Source organism: Anomaloglossus baeobatrachus, chromosome 2, assembly GCF_048569485.1.
Source record: "Anomaloglossus baeobatrachus isolate aAnoBae1 chromosome 2, aAnoBae1.hap1, whole genome shotgun sequence".
Classification (NCBI taxonomy): domain Eukaryota; kingdom Metazoa; phylum Chordata; class Amphibia; order Anura; family Aromobatidae; genus Anomaloglossus; species Anomaloglossus baeobatrachus.
Genome location: NC_134354.1, coordinates 756167645 through 756190922, shown reverse-complemented (window position 1 = coordinate 756190922; position 23278 = coordinate 756167645).

The window sequence follows — 23278 nt, the reverse complement described above, 5'->3', positions numbered from 1 at the left end:
AGCGAAGGGGCGGAGATGAGCGAGATGAACATACCGTCCACCTCCTTCCTTCCTCATTGCGGGCAGCCGCATGTAAGGTGAGATTCCTCATTCCTGCGGTGTCACACGTAGCGATGTGTGCTGCCGCAGGAACGAGGAACAACCTGCATCCTGCAACAGCAACGATAATCAGGAATAGAGCACCATGTCAACGAGCAACAATAAGGTGAGTATTTTTGATCGTTAGCGGTCGCTCGTACGTGTCACATGCAACGACGTCACTAACGAGAACGGATGTGCGTCACGAATTCCATGACCCCAACGACATCTCCTTAGCAATGTCGTTGCATGTAAAGCGGCCTTTAGTCTGGTGCCAAATTGGACATAATTTCACACTAAGCCCAAAAAATGATCGGACTAAATTGTTGGCGCCCTCAACTTAATATTTGGTCGCACCCTTTACCCTATGGAATAAATAACTGCAATCAATCACTTCCTATAACCATTAAATAGCTTCTTACTCCTCTAACCTGGAATTTTGGACTCTTCTTTACAAACTGCTCCAGGTCTCTCATATTTGAAGGCGTCTTCTCTTCTCCCAACAGCAATTTTAAGATCTCTCCACAGGTGTCAATGGGAGTTAGATCTGGACTCATTGCTGCCACTTCAGAACTCTCCAGCGCTTTGTTTCCATCTGTTTCTGGGGGCTTCTTGAAGTGTTTGGGGTCATTGTTCTGTCAGAAGACCTATGACTTAGGACACAACCCAGCTTAATGACATTGAGCACTAGATTGTGACCCAAAATTCTTTGGGAATCTTCAGATTTCATGATGCCTTGCATACAGTGATGGCACCCAGTGCCAGAGGCACTAAAACAACCTCAAAATATCTTTGGACCTCCACCATATTTGACTGTAGGTTCTGTGTTCTTTTTTTGTAGGCCTCATTTTGTTTTTGGTAAACAGTAGCACATAATGTACTTTTCCAAAATGCTCTATCTTGGTCTCATCTGTCCAGAAGATGCTTTCCCATTAGAATTTTGGCTTACTCACATACATTTTGGCAACTACAGTCTGGTTTTCTTTATGTCTCTGTATCAGTAGTGGGGTCCTCCTGGGTCTCCTGCCATAGCGTTTCATTTAATCTTTCCTGTCTCTGCTGAAGAAAAGCCTCCCTATAGCATGATACTGCCATCACCAGGTATGACGGTGGGGATGGTGTTTTTAGGGTTAATTTTCTGCTACACATAGCATTTTCATTTAGTTCAAAACGTTGTACTTTGACTTCATCAGACCGCCTTCTTCCACATGCTAACTGTGTCCCATACATAGAATTTTACAAACTGCAAACTGGAATTCTTGTAATTTGCTTTTAAAAATTGATTTTTTTCTTCCAAAAAGACCATATTTGTGGCTTATACAAAAACGTATGGGTCCCCATATCACAGGCCACAGTTCTAGGGGCGCCTTACATGTTCCAGAACAAGCCGTTACTCAAACATTGATGCCACATTTAAATAACATACTAATTCTTGTCACAAGTCAATGCCCAATGAAATTGATAAACATTTTTGCTTTTAAAAGATACTCCCCAAGCGTCAGAAAAATAGCGGTGTCATATAAATGAACATTTTGGTATATCTACTCAGTATAAATATATTTTAAAGAAGAAAAGGGACTGGAAAATGTATCGTTCTCTTCTCTACTCAGTGGACGCCAGCCACTTCTGTGCACCTGTGGATCCACAGCATATATTCATGAGCTACTTCTCTTTCCTTTTCCTACTACTACGTTGATGGAGAGCTCTCTACCTCCCGTGGTATCCTGTTTTATCTCTGACTGCCCTTACTGTCAGAAGGTTTTTCCTAATGTCTAATCAGAATCTCCTTCCTATTAGTTTCCTCTCATTGCTTCTTTTACTTACTTGTGTGTTATGATCCGGAACCATGGAAGATCACCACAAATCATTGGCAAAAAGGTGACAAGAGCATTGGCAACTAATCTGGCCGCCATCCCCTTACTAACCAGTACAACTAGAAGTAGCCGAGGTGTGAACTAACATCCTGTGCACCGCGAACCCAGCCGGAGAACTAACTATCCTAAAGGTAGGAAAGATGAATAACTCTCTGCCTCAGAAAATAGACAAGAATAGCAAGCCCCCCACATTCAAAGACTGCGGTGATATAGGAAAAACACAATACACAGGTAGATGACAGGATTACCAAAAGGTGAGGCCCACGCTGGCTAAAATAGGAAAGGACAGGAAAGGGACTGATGGTAGCCAGAGAAAAACCCTGCAAAATATCAACTTCCTGATAGTACAAAAAGGCCCTCAGATCGCTCGATCTGAACTCCGTCCTATACCAGGTGCCCTTGTCATACCAATGAACAGAAAGCAAGAATTATAACATTCAACAAGCCACAAACACATGGACCCAAAGGAGCTATACTCCACACAGAACTGCAGGGAGTTCCCCAACAATCCACTGAGGGGGAAAATCCCTGGAAGGAAACAAACTGAAACCAACCACAACAAATGACAAACCCAGATAAGCAAAAGAACCAGGCAATAAATAAAGAGCAAGAACTTATCTGGAGTTGATGTGATGTAGAGCAGGATTAAGCAGGCTAGAGATACAAAGAACAACTGACATCCGGCAACAGCCTGCAATCAGACCAGGACTTAAATAAGCAGAGAGTTAGGAAAGGAAACACCCACTGCACAACACACCTGGTCTCTGTCCAAACCCTTCCTGGCCACCAGAGGGAGCCTCCCAGCAGCCAAGACATAACTAACATTCACAACAGTACCCCCCCCTTGAGGAGGGGTCACTGAACCCTCACCCACGCCACCGGGTCGCTCGGGATGAGCATGATGGAAGGCGCGAACCAACCTGTCCGCATGAATGTCAGAAGCCACAACCCAAGAGTTATCCTCCTGCCCATAACCCTTCCATTTCACAAGGTACTGAAGCTGACGCCTACTGCGACGGGAATCCAGAATTTTTTCAACCTCATACTCCAGATCTCCTTGTACCAAAACAGGGTCAGGAGGCGCTGCTGCAGGAACTGCCGGCTCCACATGTTTCTTCAACAAGGACTTATGGAAGACATTGTGAATCTTAAATGACGCAGGCAGAGTCAAACGGAAAGATACAGGATTAATAATCTCCGAAATCTTATAAGGTCCAATAAATCTGGGCTTAAATTTAGGAGACGGAACTCTCATAGGAATATTTTTAGAGGACAACCACACCATGTCCCCTACTTTAAACCGGGGACCAACAGTCCGATGTCGGTTGGCAAACTTTTGGGCAGTTTCTTGGGACTGAAACAATTTATCCACTACCTGCCCCCAAATCTGCTGCATTCTGTTGACCACCGAATCCACCCCCGGACAGTCAGACGCCTCAAGCTGCCCTGAAAGGAACCTAGGGTGATACCCAAAATTGCAGAAAAAGGGGGACACCAACGTGGTAGAGCTAGCTCTATTGTTAAGGGCAAATTCAGCCAAAGGCAAAAACGAAACCCAGTCATCTTGATCCGCAGAAACAAAACACCGTAAATAGGTCTCCAGGGTCTGGTTAGCCCTTTCAGTCTGACCGTTGGTCTGAGGATGAAACGCCGAGGAGAAAGACAGCTGAACACCCAATTTGGAGCAAAAAATCCTCCAAAACCTGGATACAAACTGCACCCCTCTGTCAGAAACAATGTTTTCGGGAATACCATGCAAACGGACAACATGTTGCAAAAACAAAGGCACCAACTCTGATGAAGACGGCAACTTAGATAGGGGAACCAAGTGGACCATCTTGGAGAATCTGTCACAGATCACCCAAATCACAGTCATTTTCTGAGAGACGGGAAGCTCTGAAATAAAATCCATAGAGATGTGCGTCCAAGGTTTCTTAGGTACAGGCAAAGGCAATAATAGCCCACTAGAACGTGAACAACAGGGCTTGGACCTAGAACAAACTCCACACGACTGCACAAAACGACGGACATCTCGGGTCAGGGAAGGCCACCAAAAAGAGCGTCTCACAAGATCCCGAGTACCAAAAATGCCAGGATGACCCGCCAAAACAGAGCAATAAACCTCAGTGACAACTCGGTCTCTCCATTGGTCTGGGACAAACAGTTTCCCTGTAGGACATCTCTCAGGTTTATCCCCCTGAAATTCCGCCAGTGCCAACCGCAGATCAGGCGAAATAGCCGAGAAAACTACACCATCATTAAGGATAGTAGACGGTTCGACAACCTCCAAAGAGTCAGTGCAGAAACTCCTGGAAAGGGCATCGGCCTTAACATTCTTGGTGCCTGGCAAAAAAGAGACCACAAAATTAAACCGGGTAAAAAACAAAGCCCACCTGGCCTGCCGAGGATTCAACCTCTTGGCCGATTCCAGATAGATGAGATTCTTGTGGTCCGTAAGCACCACAACTTGATGCCTAGCCCCCTCCAACCAATGCCTCCACTCTTCAAATGCCCACCTCATAACCAATAATTCCCGGTTCCCCACATCATAATTCCGTTCAGAAGGAGCAAATGTCCGCGAGAAAAAGGCACAGGGCTTAAGTTTACCCGAAGTAGCGTCTCGTTGAGACAGAACAGCACCTGCTCCGATCTCTGAGGCATCGATCTCAACTTGAAATGGGCGAGACACATCAGGTTGCTGCAGAACTGGGGCAGAAGTGAATCGCCTTTTAAGCTCCTGGAAGGCCACAATAGCCTCAGGGGTCCAATGCTCAGCATCAGCTCCCTTCTTTGTCAAATCTGTCAGAGGTTTGACAATGGCAGAAAAATTGGCTATAAATTTACGGTAAAAATTAGCAAACCCCAAAAACCGCTGCAGGGATTTTAGAGAAGTCGGTTGCACCCAGTCGTAAATAGCCTGAACCTTAACCGGGTCCATTTCAATAGCGGAGGGAGACAGGATGAAGCCCAAAAAGGAAATCCTTTGCACCCCAAAGAGGCACTTTGCCCCCTTAACGTACAGTGCATTATCCTTAAGTGTCTGAAAAACCTCCCGTACTTGCCCCACATGAGAGTCCCAATCATCAGAAAAAATCAAGATGTCATCCAAATACACAATCAAAAATTTACCAATAAGGTCCCGAAAAATATCATTCATGAAGGCCTGGAAGACGGAGGGTGCATTAGTGAGCCCAAAAGGCATCACTAGGTACTCAAAATGCCCCTCAGGAGTATTAAAAGCCGTCTTCCATTCATCACCCTCCTTAATACGGATGAGATTATACGCACCCTTGAGATCCAGTTTCGTAAACCATTTGGCACTCTGCACTCTAGAGAACAGATCAGACATCAGAGGCAAAGGGTACTGATATTTGACTGTAATTTTATTAAGAAGACGGTAATCAATACAAGGCCTCAAGGAACCATCTTTCTTAGCAACAAAGAAGAAGCCAGCACCCAAAGGAGAAGATGAGGGCCGAATGTGCCCTTTCTCCAATGATTCTCTGATGTATGACCGCATGGCATCATGTTCGGGCACAGACAAGTTGAAAATCCGCCCCTTGGGAAATTTACAACCGGGCACCAACTCAATGGCACAGTCACAGTCCCGGTGTGGGGGCAGAGAATCAGATTCCTGGTCATTAAATACATCACGAAAATCAGACAAGAAGGCCGGAACATCAACTGCCTGAGCAGACGTGGACGACACGGAAAGGTCCTGATGCAAACCTTGACAACCCCAACTAGCTACCGACAAGGATCTCCAGTCAAGAACCGGATTATGGGTCTGCAACCACGGAAATCCCAGTACCAAGGTATCCTGTAGATTATGCAATACTAAAAATGTACAAGTTTCCCGATGCGCAGGTGCAACTTTCATAGGCACCTGGGTCCAAAATTGGGGTTCATGTTCTGCCAAAGGGGTAGCATCAAGGCCCCTTAAAGGAATAGGAGTTTGCAAAGGAACCATGGGAAAACCACAATCCCTAGCAAGCCCAAAGTCCATCAAATTGAGCGCTGCCCCTGAGTCCACAAAGGCAAATGCAGAAAAGGAAGACAATGAGCAAATCAATGTGACAGACAAAAGAAACTTTGGTTGCAAAGAACCCACAGTAACAGAAGTAGCCAATCTCCTTTCACATTTAGGGCAGACAGAGATGTTATGAGAAGCGTCTCCACAATAGAAGCACAGTCTATTCTTCCGTCTGAACCCCTGCCGACTAGCATTAGAAAAGACCCTATCACACTCCATAGGCTCCCAAGGCTGTTCCACAGGCACAACACCAGCAGGTATCTTCCTGCGCTCACGTAAACGCCTATCAATCTGTATGGCCAAGGTCATAGAGGCATCAAGACCAGAAGGGACGGGAAATCCTACCATTACATCCTTCACAGCATCAGCAATACCCTTGCGAAAAAGAGCCGCAAGCGCATCATCATTCCATTTGGTAAGGACCGCCCACTTACGAAATTTCTGACAAAACGTTTCTGCAGAATCCAAACCCTGAGTTAAGGACAACAAGGCCTTTTCTGCTTGGCCCACAATATTGGGTTCGTCATATAATAATCCCAAGGCCTGAAAAAAGGAGTCCACATCATTGAGAATCGGATCATCAGATGCTAAAGAGAAGGCCCAGTCCTGAGGGTCACCACGCAGCAAGGAGATGACAATCTTAACCTGCTGTACGGGATTCCCAGAGGACTTAGGGCGCAGGTCAAAAAATAATTTACAATTATTTTTGAAGCTAAAAAATCTCGACATATCTCCCGAAAAAAATTCAGGAACGGGAATTTTAGGCTCTACAAGGGGAGTCTGTGCAAGATAAGACTCTATATGACGAACCTTAGCATCAAGATTAGCAACATGCTCACCCAATTCATCCATGCTGGAAAAAAGAAATCTTCCACAGAACCCAAAGAAGAGGAAAAACACAAAAAAAAAAAAAAAAAAAAAAAAAATTTTCTCAGCAGCTTTCTTTCTTTTTTTTTTTTTGTTTTTTTTGTTTTTCTTTCTTAAGAGTACCCTTTAAATTTGTTTGGCCGGATGTACTGTTATGATCCGGAACCATGGAAGATCACCACAAATCATTGGCAAAAAAGTGACAAGAGCATTGGCAACTAATCTGGCCGCCATCCCCTTACTAACCAGCACAACTAGAAGTAGCCGAGGGGTGAACTAACATCCTGTGCACCGCGAACCCAGCCGGAGAACTAACTATCCTAAAGGTAGGAAAGATGAATAACTCTCTGCCTCAGAAAATAGACAAGAATAGCAAGCCCCCCACATTCAAAGACTGCGGTGATATAGGAAAAACACAATACACAGGTAGATGACAGGATTAGCAAAAGGTGAGGCCCCCACTGACTAAAATAGGAAAGGACAGGAAAGGGACTGATGGTAGCCAGAGAAAAACCCTGCAAAATACCAACTTCCTGATAGTACAAAAAGGCCTCAGATCGCTGGATCTGAACTCCATCCTATACCAGGTGCCCTTGTCATACCAATGAACAGAAAACAAGAATTATAACAAATTCAACAAGCCACAAACACATGGACCCAAAGGAGCTATACTCCACACAGAACTGCAGGGAGTTCCTCAACAATCCACTGAGGGGGAAAATCCCTGGAAGGAAACAAACTGAAACCAACCACAGCAAATGACAAACCCAGATAAGCAAAAGAATTTTATTGGCCTTTTTAGCTGCAGCTCCGCACAGTTGGCTCATGTTGAATCTGGGATCTACTGTTATGCCCAAGTCCTTTTCCCCGGTGCTATCACCTACTATTCTTCCCATACTACGGTATATTTGCTTTTTAAATTTCTTTTACCCAGATGTAGGACTTTGCATTTGTCCCTGTTAAACACCATTCTGTTCTCGGACCATTGTTCGGGTGTCTAGATCCTTTTGAATACGCTCCCTTTCCTCTCTTGTGTTGACTACTCCTATCTTAGTATCATCTGCAAATGTAATGAGTTCCCCAATAATTCTATTGTCCAGATCATTTATAAAGATATTAAACAGCACTGGGCCCAGGACAGTGCCTTGCGGCCCCCACTTTTGATTTTCCTCCACTTTGATGTGTAGCCGTTCAGTATTACTCGTTGCGCCCGATCATTAAGCCAGTTGTGACTCCATCTAACTGATTTTTTGTCAGTTCCGTACTTGATCATTTTTTCAATGTTATGTGATACTTTATCAAATGCCTTACGGAAGTCAAGGTATTTACCTTACCCACGGTATTCCCCCGGTTCACCCACTCATGGTCTGACAAGATATATTGGTTATAAAGCCGTGCTGGCTCTGGTTAATTAAAGAGAACCTGTCACTGGATGTTCATAATACTTACCTAACGGTCGGTGCGGAGCAGACTGGTCGGATGGGAGTCTCCGTTCTCCGGGTCCCACACCTCTTCTTTTGGCAATCTTTGTCCTCCTTCTAAAGCTAGTGTGCATGAAGCATTCTACGTCATCTACACTAGCCAACATTGAGGTCCTCTGCTCAGGACCTCAGTATCTCAATAACCCCTGGTTATTACAGTCACACGAGCCCCACATCCAATCAGCTTCTGCCTCCCCATTTTTGGACAAATTAGTTAATTAACAGGAAGTGAGCGTTACAGCTGCAGCTCACTTCCTGTTGATTAACTAATTTGCCTGAAGGCAGGGAGACAGAAGACAGTGCTGATTGGACACAGGGCTCACATGATGTCACAACGTCACCTGAGCCCTGTGAACGCGTGACCAGGCATGGCTGGAACATCACCGACACGGGAGGTGAGCAAGGGCTTTTTAATTTTACCTGGAAAAATCACGTGGAATCAAAAGGGGTTGTTCTAATAGTGGACAACCCCTTTAATGCAGTTGTACAAAAAAAATTAAAATTATTGCTGAATTAAAAAAAAAGTCAATACTGAGCCTTTGAGGTTGCTGGAGTCATCTGTGACATACTGGAAAAGTCTGGAGATACTTGCTCAGCCATCACTGGCCACAATGGTGACACGCCTCAGTCAGTGATTGCCTGATCCGTTATCTCCTATTTCCTGTGTGTTGAGATTGGAAGCAGGAAGGACAGAGGAGCAGGGAGCCGGTCAGCTTCAGCCATGGTTCTTGCTGGGGATCGGTGGGGGTGACTCTTCATTCATAGTTTAGATTCTCTGGACAACCCCTTTAATATTAACGCCTATTCTGCACCTAAAATAAAACCAATAATAAAATATAATGTGATATAATAAAAACAAAAGAATAGAAGAAACCTCTAATGTCAATACTTATAATTAGAAATATTGAAGGTCAGATTTTGGATGGAGCTTGAGAAGGTGATTAAGAGATTAAACGTTTGATGGTGTCAGTTCCATTTTTAACACTGGCATATGCAAATGTGCAGGTAAATGAGGAAAAATGGATGATTAATTATTCACCTGACATCCATCACACTCCAGTACAGGAGAATGTCAGGCGCAAATCTGAAAATAATCATCACCTTTAATTACTGGATTTTCTCTTGATGAAAATCCTATTGAAAATTCTAATATGAATGTCGATTTTTGTTATAAAAAGTGACATTTTTTTTAACATAAAAAAGGAAAATGAAGGAATTTACATATTCTGTGTGATATTCTGCTAATATCGAAAATGAAAAATAGATTTTTCAAGTTTAGCCGCTCACCTATTAAAATCAATAAAACACCCTGATGTATGAAAAAGGGCCAGTCTGCTCTCCGAATATGTCTGTTTTAGCAAAATGTATTTATTCTTGATGAAATACCATCTGGGGGATATTTACTTTGAACTTTGTTATGCCGTTTGTCACGATCACAGTGCTCAATAGCGCCCCCTTGTCGGCAGGTCAGTTTTGGAACTGCAGGACAATACGTAAATGAAGCTGCTGAGCTACTATTATGCCAAATATTGAAGCTCTCACAGCAAGGGTATTGCATATATCACCGATTCCCACTAATGGAATATATGTATATACCTTGGTACCCTTGCTGGTAGCACCACGATAATCCTACACAAAAATAATCTCGCTGCCACCACCAACCTTTAAAATTGGACACCCATTTCAGATAGCATTAGGCTCTTCGGGTTTGGGTTTCATATATAGAGCAAGTGGAAAGAAGCTATTTAATTTTATATATTTAATCCAAAAGAATAGGCAGTGTTTATAAAAATATACAAGATGTTACAAAGGAGAACAATACAAATACTACATAGACAATTACATCCTAGACTCTGATCTCTCTTTCAAGCCAAACATCCAAGCCCTCTCCACCTCCTCCCGCCTCCAACTCAAAAATATTTCACAGATCCGAACATTCCTTTCCCAAAAAGCTGCAAAAACCCTAGTACATGTGTGGCGCCCTGGACTAGCCAGGTCGTCACAGGTACTACAACACACACCCCCACCCCGAGACAGGCACATCAGCCAGACACAAAATCCTTGTTGCCTCCCTCCAGGGGCTGATGTCCACACCAGGTGGGGTGGAGCCAGGTGGTTGGCCCCACCCACTGAGGAGTTCACAGTCCTGGAGGCGGGAAAAGGAAGAGAGATCAGTTAGGGAGGTGGAAGTGAAAGGAGTGAAGTAGTAGTGGAGGAGTAAACTGACCGTGTCCGGGTGTGTGGCCCGGGAACCAAGAGCAAGGTTGGCAGACGGTGGTGGCCGTCTGCAGGAGAGGCAGATCAACGCGGAACTGTAGGACCGGGGTCGGGCGGTGGCCCGCCGGTACCGAATCGGGGAGCAAAGTGAAGCCAGCACACACCGGCAGGGCCTGCGGACCCCGACCAGGCTTGGAGTCGCCGTAAAGAGGTCAAATCCGTTAGTGACCGGAACCCCAGGGGTTTCCTAACATTCAAGACCCGGAAGAAGGCAACCGTCCGACCAGTAGAAGGAAATACAGCTACCGCCACAGCTAGAGTTCCAAGGGCCAGAGCCCAGAGGCAAAAGGGCTCCTCCGGCACATATACACGCTGGGGAGCGGGTTACCGTTGGGATGCCATCGGGACCGAACATACACAAAGGTGCAGGGAAAGGCAGCCACCACCAGCCGTCTGGGAGAAACCACAGCAGCCGGCTGCGGGACCCGTCCATCCAGCCATTTGGTTAACCAGAGACTTTGCGTACATTTGTGACTGAGTGAGTACAACTGTGCCATCCGGCACCGCGCTGCACAGTCCAGGCGACCCTGCACCTTGCCAACCCTGCCTCCCTGTCACCTCACCGGGCCCCGGGACCACTAACCCCTACCCACGGAGGGGGGAAACCAACATCCCAGCTGCTCCTTACCATCGCTCCCGGGATCCCCGTCACCAGCAGCGGTGGTGCCCAACCTCACCACAACCTGTGGGTGGCGTCACGGACTACAATCCCCTAAACCAACCACCCCTTTCACTCACGGGCGAGGAGCGCCGCTCGAGTCCCCGGATCCGGCCCACCGCTCGAGCCACCGAGCAGCCATCGCAGCAGCGCCGGACCCGAGCGCTAGCGAGCGCAGCGCAGTGGCGTCCTCCCCGCCCGCGACAACTTGGCGTCACGAACAGGATCTTACCGTTCTACCGGCTGGTAGAAGTGCGTCTTGTGCCCCGCCGGCGGTGTCCGGCCGAAAAATTTCAGAATCCGCCATCTTGGGCGCGAAGATTTTCCCGCTCGAGCGTCTTCTCGAGCAGTGGAGGCGCGAAAGCCGAAGCCCCGCCCCTGAAGAGGAGTTGCCGAGAAAAGACCAAGGGGGGACGGATGGCGTCCGGCCGCATGTAAACCGAGGCCATAAAAGCAGGGACGCTAGGACTCTGCCGCCATTTGGTTCCTGGAAGACACCGCTGCCAGCATGCACCGTCCGTCCGTAAGCCCTGCAGTCCCCGAGCCCGCGCCCGGCACCGCAGCGTGGATAGAAATCCGGACCGTCCGTCTGAGCAGCCATCTGCAGGTGAAAGTGCAGCTCCTCCTGGAGGAGTGGGAGGCTGACATGGCGGATGTGGTGGCGGCCATACGGAGACGCGAGGTGGAGGAAGACTTGGAGGAGCGGGTAAGTGACCCACGCCCCTGTGTCCCTACGGGATCGGTCGCTGCGGCTGAGGGGCCCGGTCTGCGCCCGCTCACCCTGCTGCCTCCCCCACTACCCGTGTTGGCTGCTGCCACCCCGCCACTAGGCCCGCTAACCCTACAACCGGTAGCGGAACCCTGCCTGTCCGCCCGAGCGGACCAGCCTGCAGAAGAGGTCTGCAGAGGACCCGCACCATTTCCTTGGAAGCTCCCGAGGGCAGCGTCAGTCTGCGAAGACACACCGGTGGCATCGGAAGTGACTGCACCCAGTACCGTCCCGCCTCCGGTGATCCGTCCCGTCCAGGAGGAGGCTCAGCAGGTGAGGACCCCTGTACCCATACCACACGCCTCGGCTGAGGCTGCGCCGGGTCGTCGCTGTGAGGCAGCACCCCAGGCCATGACACCGCGGGACCTTCCACAGAGGACGCCAGTAGTGGGCAGTGTGAAGGAGGCCCTGCGGGGCCCGACCCGCGCGCAGGGGCAAGCAGACGCCCCTTACTGGGACAGGGAGCCGAGCCAGCTGGGTCGGGAAATCGAGGAGAGGGAGAGGCGGAAGGCCAAGATGATAGCCCGCACGATCCAGGAGAAGGAAAACCTCCGCAGAGCCACCTTCCGGGTACGGGGCCCGGTATACAAGGGTCAGGTGCAAAGATTTGACCCCCGCCGGGGGTATGGATTTATTTTCGAGCCAGGTCTGGAGGCTGAGGTGTTTGTGGCCTGCCGGGATGTCAATGCCCATCTACCAGAGGGCCACCCGGGCCGTAACTTGCTCCCAGGCGATCTGGTGACATACACGCGGCACTGTGGAGAGAGGGGATGGTTTGCCCTGGATGCCAAGCTGAGAGGAGGCCAGGAGGCCCAAGAATTGGCCCAGCCCCCTCCTCCGTCTTGTGGTGTGGACCTGAAGTAAGGCAGCGGTCCCTCCGTTGCACCGTTGTCCCCATTGGGACCACCAGTACCGTTACCTGTTAAGTAAATGAATGAATCAAACCGAGTAAATAACCTGATTGACACCGTGATTGACCCGGCCGTTGCTGGCAAGTTGTCCCCGCAGGGACCCTTAGTTACCGTTGGCATGAGGAACTCTTCATGGACATGCCTGAGAACTTGAAGGGCACCCACGAACTGGTGGGATTGTAAATAAGTTGGGGGCATGTTTTCCGTTGCCGCCTCCAGAGACGCAGATTTGGAGGATGGGCCTGGAGGGAAGTGATGGCCCAGGCCCGCCACTACCGCAACCGGTAGTGATCCTCCGGGGGTCAGGGGTCCGCCATAGACGTGGGGTCCCCTGAGGTGACAGCCGGGTGCGAGGCACCGTACCCGTTCCCGCTCGGGCAGGCTGGATCTGTACTGGGGTCAAGGGGTGCTGCCCACTTCTTAGGGGCAGCATCAGGGCTAGGTTGCTTGGGTGGGAGAGCGGAAGCCATCTGTCCGTTATTATTGAAAATGTATATATATGTGTTTTGCAACGTTTAAGTGACATGCCTCCCATAAGGGAAGATTTGAAAACCATACTGTGTTATTTTTTATATGTTTTTAACAGTTGAAAAAAAAAATAAAACCGGTGATGGATGGGCAGCCCGCGGACGTTCTGCATTTAACCAAGGGGGAATGTAGCGCCCTGGACTAGCCAGGTCATCACAGGTACTACAACACACACCCCCACCCCGAGACAGGCACATCAGCCAGACACAAAATCCTTGTTGCCTCCCTCCAGGGGCTGATGTCCACACCTGGTGGGGTGGAGCCAGGTGGTTGGCCCCACCCACTCAGGAGTTCACAGTCCTGAAGACGGGAAAAGGAAGAGAGATCAGTTAGGGAGGTGGAAGTGAAAGGAGTGAAGTAGAAGTGGAGGAGTAAACTGACCGTGTCCGGGTGTGTGGCCCGGGCACCAAGAGCAAGGTTGGCAGACGGTGGTGGCCGTCTGCAGGAGAGGCAGATCAACGCGGAACCATAGAACCGGGGTCGGGCGGTGGCCCGCCGGTACCGAACCGGGGAGCAAAGTGAAGCCAGCACACACCGGCAGGGCCTGCGGACCCCGACCAGGCTTGGAGTCGCCGTAAAGAGGTCAAATCCGTTAGTGACCCGAACCCCAGGGGTTTCCTAACATTCAAGACCCGAAAGAAGGCAACCGTCCGACCAGTAGAAGGAAATACAGCTACCACCACAGCTAGAGTTCCAAGGGCCAGAGCCTGCGGGCAAAAGGGCTCCTCCGGCACATATACACGCTGGGGAGCGGGTTACCGTTGGGAAGCCATCGGGACCAAACATACACAAAGGTGCAGGGAAAGGCAGCCACCACCAACCGTCCGGGAGAAACCACAGCAGCCAGCTGTGGGACCCGTCCATCCAGCCGTTTGGTTTACCAGAGACTTTGCGTACATTTGTGGCTGAGTGAGTACAACCTTGCCATCCGGCACCGCGCTGCGCAGTCCAGGCGACCCTGCACCTTGCCAACCCTGCCTCCCCGTCACCTCACCGGGCCCCAAGACCACTAACCCCTACCCACGGAGGGGGAAAAACAACATCCCAGCTGCTCCCTACCATCGCTCCCGGGATCCCCGTCACCAGCAGCGGTGGTGCCCAACCTCACCACAACCCGTGGGTGGCGTCACAGACTACAATCCCCCAAACCAACCACCCCTTTCACTCACGGGCGAGGAGCGCCGCTCGAGTCCCCGGATCCGGCCCACCGCTCGAGCCACCGAGCAGCCATCGCAGTAGCACCGGACCCGAGCGCTAGCAAGCGCAGCGCAGTGGCGTCCTCCCCGCCCGCGACACATGCCCTTATTATCTCCCGCCTGGATTATTGCAACCTCCTGCACTGTGGCCTCCCTTCTAACAGTCTGGCACCCCTACAATCTAGTCTAAACTATGCTGCCCGACTAATTCACCTGTCCCCCCGCTACTCCCCGACCTCTCCTCTCTGCCAATCCCTTCACTGGCTTCCCATTGCCCAATGACTCCAGTTCAAAACCCTAACCATCACCTACAAAGCCATCCACAACCTGTCTCCTCCCTACATCTCTGACCTAGTCTCCCGGTACTTACCTGCACGTAACCTTCGATCCTCACAAGATCTCCTTCTCTACTCCCCTCTCATCTCCTCTTCCCACCATCGCATCTAAGATTTCTCGCGTGCCTCCCCCATACTCTGGAATGCTCTGCCACAACACATCAGACTCTCGCCTTGACAAGCTTCAAAAGGAACCTGAAGACCCACCTCTTCCGACAAGCCTACAACCTGCCGTAACCCTCAGTCTGATATAGCGCCGCACAATCAGCTCTACCCTCACCTACTGTATCCTCACCTATCCCTTGTAGACTGTGAGCCCTCGCGGGCAGGGACCTCTATCCTCCTGTACCTCTCTGTGTCTTGTATTGTTTATGATTATTGTACTTGTCCCTATTATGTATACCCCTTTCACATGTAAAGCGCCATGGAATTGATGGCGCTATAATAATAATAAATAATAATAATAATTAATAATAATAAACATGAAACTTACTAAACTCATGCCATAGATGTGACTTCCGGATTTATGGAGGACCTCCAAAGGTACACAAATGGGCAGCACCACAGCTTATCCAGCAAAAATATGTAAGCTGACTTTTATAACCTCAAGTCACCCATCCCTCTATGACCTCATATCAGGATGTCTTGTGGGATGTGCCAAGAGCTTCAGAAAATTAGGAAATTCTAGTTTTTGGCATATCTTTGCCCCTGGGACATACAGGTGAGGGGAGGATATTAGTGTCATATTTTATATCCTGATTTTTCCTTTACATAGATACCAAACACGACACATCTGGCATGATGTTATTGTCCAATACCCATTTGTTGGGATACCAGCGAATGCCCAGCAAAGCAGAACAGTGCTTTGCGTTCGCCACTTCGCCAGGATTCCAACAATATACTTTTCATATTTCTAATATTAACGTGGCACCTGAAATCTGGGTTTATAGCTTTTTGACTTAAAAGAGCAAAGAGAGGTCTTTCTCTGCATATCTCCCTACAGCTACTTACATCACCCCCGGTCGTAAATACCATATTCCAATAGCCGATCAGATAAAATTGCCATAGCCACACTCTTCTCTGTGCTAACTCTGGTTTGGGTATAAGGGACCTTAACGTTTTACATGACACCATTCCTCTATTATTCCTCCTGGAAATTATTGAATGAATTGGGTGTTTTCATTTGCAGCATCGCTGCGCTATTCCCATGATCGAGAGTCTTCCCGGATTTTCCTGATTACGAACTCTATGCGATGACATCTCTTACTGATGTGATTATAGTTTTCACTCTGTCTTTTTAGTGTTTTCAGCATTTTGCTGAATGTGACAAATTTTAAAATATAAAAAGTTATACAGTGTTTGAATATACCTTTTTTTCTTTTTATAACATTTTTTTTAATGTAAATATCTTATTATTCTTAAGGGTGCTTTACACGCTGCGACATCGCTACCGATATATCGTCGGGGTCACGTCGTTAGTGACGCACATCCGGCACCGGTAGCGACATCGCAGCGTGTGACACCAAGGAGCGATGATCAACGATCGCAAAATCGTTCAAAATCGGTGATCGTTGACACGTCGCTCCTTTCCTTAATATCGCTGCTGCAGGTACGATGTTGTTCGTCGTTCCTGCGGCATCACACATCGCTATGTGTGACACCGCGGGAATGAGGAACATTTCCTTACCTGCGTCCACCGGCAATGCGGAAGGAGGTGGGCGGGATGTTACGTCCCGCTCATCTCCGCCCCTCCGCTTCTATTGGCCGGCCGCTTAGTGACGCCACAGTGACGTCGCTATGACGCCGAACGCACCTCCCCCTTGAGGGAGGGATTGTTCGGCGGTCACAGCGACGTCGCTGACAAGGTATGTGCGTTTGACGCTGCCGTAGCGATAATGTTTGCTACGGCAGCGAGCACCAAATGTCGCACGAACGACATGGGCGGGTGGCATCGCGCTCGACATTGCTAGCAATCGCTAGCGATGTCGCAGCGTGTAAAGCACCCTTTACCCTAGCCCTTACCGTAACTCTATCTATAACTCTAGAGATGATTGTACAATTGTAAAATGCAAAATTGCTCTCTTTACTGCATTTTCCTCAAAAAAATTGATTTGAAGAGAATTGATTTCTTACAAATCTCAATACTGCAAGCTGTAGTGGATGATGAAATATGGAGCCTGAAAGTCAAAAAGTTCAAAACATTGTTACCCTTTTGCTTGTCAGTGCTGAGGAAGAGTCCACTCTCACGCTACGGGCATGGTGAGCGTGTTTAGACTGACTCAAGTCTGATGCACAACGAATAAACAATTAAAACACCACAAACAGGGGGGAACACCGGTGACACAATACAACGGAGGTCCCTGCCGCGAGGGAGAGGGATAAGAGGGCACCTCCTGAACTCACCTCAAGTTGACTCCTGAGCTCCCTAACGTCCCTATACAGGTTCTTTCAACCTGTCCACGAGCAGGATACCTTGGGCCCTCAGCTGGCCCTAAACTCACCCTGTTTAGGGAGTAGGGCGACGAGTTCACTAAACTCACCACTACAATAGAGAAACACAATTGAAGGAAAACAAACAGATTAAATACTGTGACACAAAATGATAACAGTCGGCTTCTTGGAACTCTTCAACACAGCTCCTTCCACCAAGGGGGTCAGTATACAAATGAGTTTGCATCTTCAGCAGGGATTGCTAGGTAACACCTCTATTTAAACATGAAGGGCGTGACTAAAAAGTTACTGCAGCTGAAGCACTCAGCTAGAGACTGCTGCAGAAGCTGCCAGCAGTAACACTGACATTAACCGTTTAGGCACCAAATGAAACAAAACCACATTTACATGTGGATAACCAGATGGAGATGAGACGCTGCAGTCTAGAAGCTGTCACTAGTCTCCAAAAATAGGGAGACGACCGTGACATCCGAGTGATGAACCGGCCATCTGCAGTCCAAACCTTTCACCATTAGAAAACATTTGGTGCATCATTAAATTAATATTCTGACAAAAAAAACACTGTAAAGCATCAAGATATCTACATCCAACAAGTAAGGGATAAGGCTCTTCTCCCAAAACTCCAGAAATTGTCTCCTCAATTCCCAGACAATTACAGACTCCTACAAAAGAAGAGGGGATGCTCCACAATGTAGAACATGGCGGGGACACAACTTTTTTGAGAAGTGTTGGCCGGGGACAACTTTTTTGAGATGTGTTGGCTGGGGCACAACTTTTTTGAGATGTGTTGGTGGGCACACAAGTTTTAAAATATTTTGCTGCCATCAATTTCTAAATGATCAACTTTTCTACATGATATGGAAAAATGTCCAATATTCACCTTCTGCTCTGTGTCCTATGTTCTGTTGTGAATAAAATATAGCGATATGAGATTTCCGAACAGAATTCTTGTTTTCTTTATATTTTTCACAACATCTCAACTTTTTTAGAGTTGGGATTTTGCTAAGGAGGTGCTCATTTTAAAACATTGACATTTTGGGTCCATGGAGATAAAAGCTCTTAGATCTGAACCTCATTGAGAATCTGTCGTCAATCCTTGAAAAGGACAAATGGGTCATCAGTCAGAATTTGTCCCAGAAGCTGATCTCCAGCCTTTAAGTCCTGAATAGAGATGAGCGATCATGCCAAGGATCGGATCGGTACAGGATCGCTGATCCCGGCTTAGATCGCTGATCGGATCGGCAGTCCTAAGCCCGCTACACACGCTTCAATATATCTCACAATCCGTCGTTGGGGTCAAGTTGTAAGTGACGCACATCCGGCATCGTTTGTGAGGTATCTGCGTGTGACATCTACTTGCGATCAGGATTGAACGCAAAACCGTTGATCGCAAACACATCGTATCATTCTCTAGAATTGAGCGTTTTGTTGCACGAACCTAGTCAATTGTAACGTGTGACATCCCTCATACGATTTTGGTGTCTGATGCTATGTGCGCAGGTGTGCGCTCTGCACCGCAGCTTAAAAAAGGTCCACTTCAGAGCGCAGCTGAAAAGCTGCGTTCTGAAGCGCCTCACAATGTCTGTCATTCACTAATCTCTGTCAGTCGGTCACTATCTCTGTCCCTCACTCTCTGTCCATGTCAGTCTATCCCCCTCTCTCATATACTCACCGATCCCCGATCCCCGGCGCTGCACGGCGTTCACACTGCTCCGGCGGCTTTTACTGTTTTGAAAAAGCCGGCCGCCCATTAAACAATTTCGTATTCCCTGCTTTCCCCGCCCACCGGCGCCTATGATTGGTTACAGTGAGACACGCCCCCACGCTGAGTGACAGCTGTCACACTGCACCCAATCACAGCAGCCGGTGGGCGTGTCTATACTGTGTATTGAAATAAATAATTAAATAATTAAAAAAAACGGCGTGCGGTCCCCCCAATTTTAAAACCAGCCAGATAAAGCCATACGGCTGAAGGCTGGTATTCTCAGGATGGGGAGCTCCACGTTATGGGGAGCCCCCCAGCCTAACAATATCAGCCAACAGCCGCCCAGAATTGCCGCATACATTATATGCGACAGTTCTGGGACTGTACCCGGCTCTTCCCGATTTGCCCTGGTGCGTTGGCAAATCGGGGTAATAAGGAGTTATTGGCAGCCCATAGCTGCCAATAAGTCCTAGATTAATCATGTCAGGCGTCTATGAGACACCTTCCATGATTAATCTGTAAGTGACAGTAAAAAAACACACACACATGAAAAAATCCTTTATTAGAAATAAAAAACACAAACACATTCCCTCATTACCAATTTATTAACCCCCGACAAACCCTCCATGTCCGGCGTAATCCACGGACCTCCAGCGTCGCGTCCAGCTCTGCTGCATGGAGGTGACAGGAGCAGCAGAAGACACCGCCGCTCCGATCACCTCCACGCAGGTAATGAAGACAGCCGCGCGATCAGCTGATCTGTCACTGAGGTTACCCGCAGCCACCGCTGGATCCAGTGACAGCGGGTAACCTCAGTGACAGATCAGCTGATCGCGCGGCTGTCTTCATTACCTGCGTGGAGGTGATCGGAGCGGCGGTGTCTTCTGCTGCTCCTGTCACCTCCATGCAGCAGAGCTGGACGCGACGCTGGAGGACTGTGGAGTACGCCGGACATGGAGGGTTTGTCGGGGGTTAATAAATTGGTAATGAGGGAATGTGTTTGTGTTTTTTATTTCTAATAAAGGATTTTTTCATGTGTGTGTGTTTTTTTACTGTCACTTACAGATTAATCATGGAAGGTGTCTCATAGACGCCTGACATGATTAATCTAGGACTTATTGGCAGCTATGGGCTGCCAATAACTCCTTATTACCCCGATTTGCCAACGCACCAGGGCAAATCGGGAAGAGCCGGGTACAGTCCCAGAACTGTCGCATATAATGTATGCGGCAATTCTGGGCGGCTGTTGGCTGATATTGTTAGGCTGGGGGGCTCCCCATAACGTGGAGCTCCCCATCCTGAGAATACCAGCCTTCAGCCGTATGGCTTTATCTGGCTGGTTTTAAAATTGGGGGGGACCGCACGCCGTTTTTTTTAATTATTTAATTATTTATTTCAATACACAGTATAGACACGCCCACCGGCTGCTGTGATTGGGTGCAGTGTGACAGCTGTCACTCAGCGTGGGGGCGTGTCTCACTGTAACCAATCATAGGCGCCGGTGGGCGGGGAAAGCAGGGAATACGAAATTGTTTAATGGGCGGCCGGCTTTTTCAAAACAGTAAAAGCCGCCGGAGCAGTGTGAATGCCGTGCAGCGCCGGAGATCGGGGATTGGTGAGTATGAGAGAGGGCTGCTAACTTCAGTAACTTAGGAGATTATCGGTCACCGGTGAGTCCTTCACTGGTGACCGCTAATCAGGGCGCGACACAGACAGAGCCGCAGCATGACCGTGAAGTCGGGTGAAGTTCACCCGAGTTCATTCTGACAGTGCGGCTCTGTCTGTGTCTGCTGTCATCTGCCATTCAGCTCTGCTACATGGCTGTCTGTGTCTGCTGTTAGCGGCCATGTAGCAGAGCTGAATGGCAGATGACATAGTAAAAACGCATCCCTACACATTACACACGCTTGGCAAGTCAATAAATAAAAAAAAAAAAAAAAGGTGCCCAATGCATACGTCACGGAACACATGATCTAAAGGATCGCACACAAAATTGACCAATTTAACATAGACTACTAACGCTCGTGTGACAGCAAATGAACGACCAACGTGAAATCTCATAGATCCCGTATGCAACCTGGGCGTGTCACATCGCAAATGCGATTGTACAACTAATTGCAACGTGTAAAGTGGGCTCTAGCCGATCCGATTGTTGATCTTTGTTGAACCCATTAAGTTCAATGAGAGGCAAAAGTGATGTGTTGTAAAATGGTGTAGAGGGCTGTAAAAGAAAGAAAATAAAAAAGGGTTAAAGCAGAACATACTTACTCAGTCTCCTTGGCTGCAGCACTACTTCGGGGCCCGATAATTATCCCTCATCCATATTCAGATTTCCCCTTCCACCGGTGTCACTGATTGGTTGCCGTTGGACCACGCCCGCTTCCACTGATACAGCGTCTGTGATTGGCTGGAATAACAGACGCTGTCTGTGTCTTTATACTGGGGATAAATAAATAAAATATTATAGGGTTCCCCCATGTATTGATACCGGCACAGATAAAGCCACTGCTACAGGCTGCAGCCCCCAGCCGTATGCTTTAAGGGTATGTGCCCACGGGAGCTTGCTCCTGCGGATTTTACTGCGGAAAACCTGCGGATTTATCTGGATTTTCTAGATAAATCCGCAGGTTTAAGCAAGTACAGACACTCCCCATGTTACCCTTTGGGACATGGGGATTGTCTGTGTCCATACTGCGGGATGTGTGGCTGCAGAATATGCTGTGGATGTCCCGCAGCCGCACATAACTGCATGTCAATTATTCCTTCGGATTTACCTGCAGAAATCCCGGCCCTCCACTATAGAGGCCGGGAGTTCCGCAGGTAAATCGCATGAATATCCGCAGGTTTACCGCAACAATTTCGCTGGAATCCCGCAGCTATGTATGGCTGCGGATTCCGAGGAGGTGCTGCGGGAAACCTGCGGCCGCACCTGTGGACATAGCCTAACTGTGCTGGTATCACTAGTAGGGGCACCCTACTCCAATTTTATTTTTTTATTTTATACCACGATAGGGACCCACACAGAAGGGTCTGTGATTCCAACCAATCACAGACGCTGTCTGGTGTGGAGTCTGACAGAAGTCAGAGACGCCAGTGAATGGGCAAAGCAGTGAATATGCATTAGGGATAATCGGACCTGGAGGTAACGCTGCAGCCACAGGGAGACTTGGTAAGTATGTGCTGCTTTAACTTTTTTGCTTCCTTTTTTTTTACATGGCCAATCACAGTCATGGCAATACTTGACATGTTGACATGGCTCTGATGGGCAGGGAGAGGATGGTTCTTGTCTTCTGAACATTTACCGATCCTTGGCAAGATTGACGACTTTTGCGGTAAATGCTCGGATGTCCAATCCCGATCCAATCCGGCCAAAGATCGTACGATTTTAACATTTTTCAATCTTTGGTGATCAGAATCTCTCATCTTTTGTCTTGAAAACTAAGGGCTACTACATACAGTGCCTACAAGTAGTATTCAACCCCCTGCAGATTTAGCAGGTTTACACATTCGGAATTAACTTGGCATTGTGACATTTGGACTGTAGATCAGCCTGGAAGTGTGAAATGCACTGCAGCAAAAAAGAATGTTATTTCTTTTTTTATTTTTTTTTTAAATTGTGAAAAGTTTATTCAGAGGGTCATTTATTATTCAACCCCTCAAACCACCAGAATTCTGTTTGGTTCCCCAAAAGTATTAAGAAGTATTTCAGGCACAAAGAACAATGAGCTTCACATGTTTGGATTAATTATCTCTTTTTCCAGCATTTTCTGACTAATTAAGACCCTCCCCAAACTTGTGAACAGCACTCATACTTGGTCAACATGGGAAAGACAAAGGAGCATTCCAAGGCCATCAGAGACAAGATCGTGGAGGGTCGCAAGGCTGGCAAGGGGTACAAAACTCTTTCCAAGGAGTTGGGCCTACCTGTCTCCACTGTTGGGAGCATCATCCGGAAGTGGAAGGCTTATGGAACTACTGTTAGCCTTCCACGGCCTAGACAGCTTTTGAAAGTTTCCACCCGTGTCGAGGCCAGGCTTGTCCGAAGAGTCAAGGCTAACCCAAGGACAACAAGGAAGGATCTCCGGGAAGATCTCATGGCAGTGGGGACATTGGTT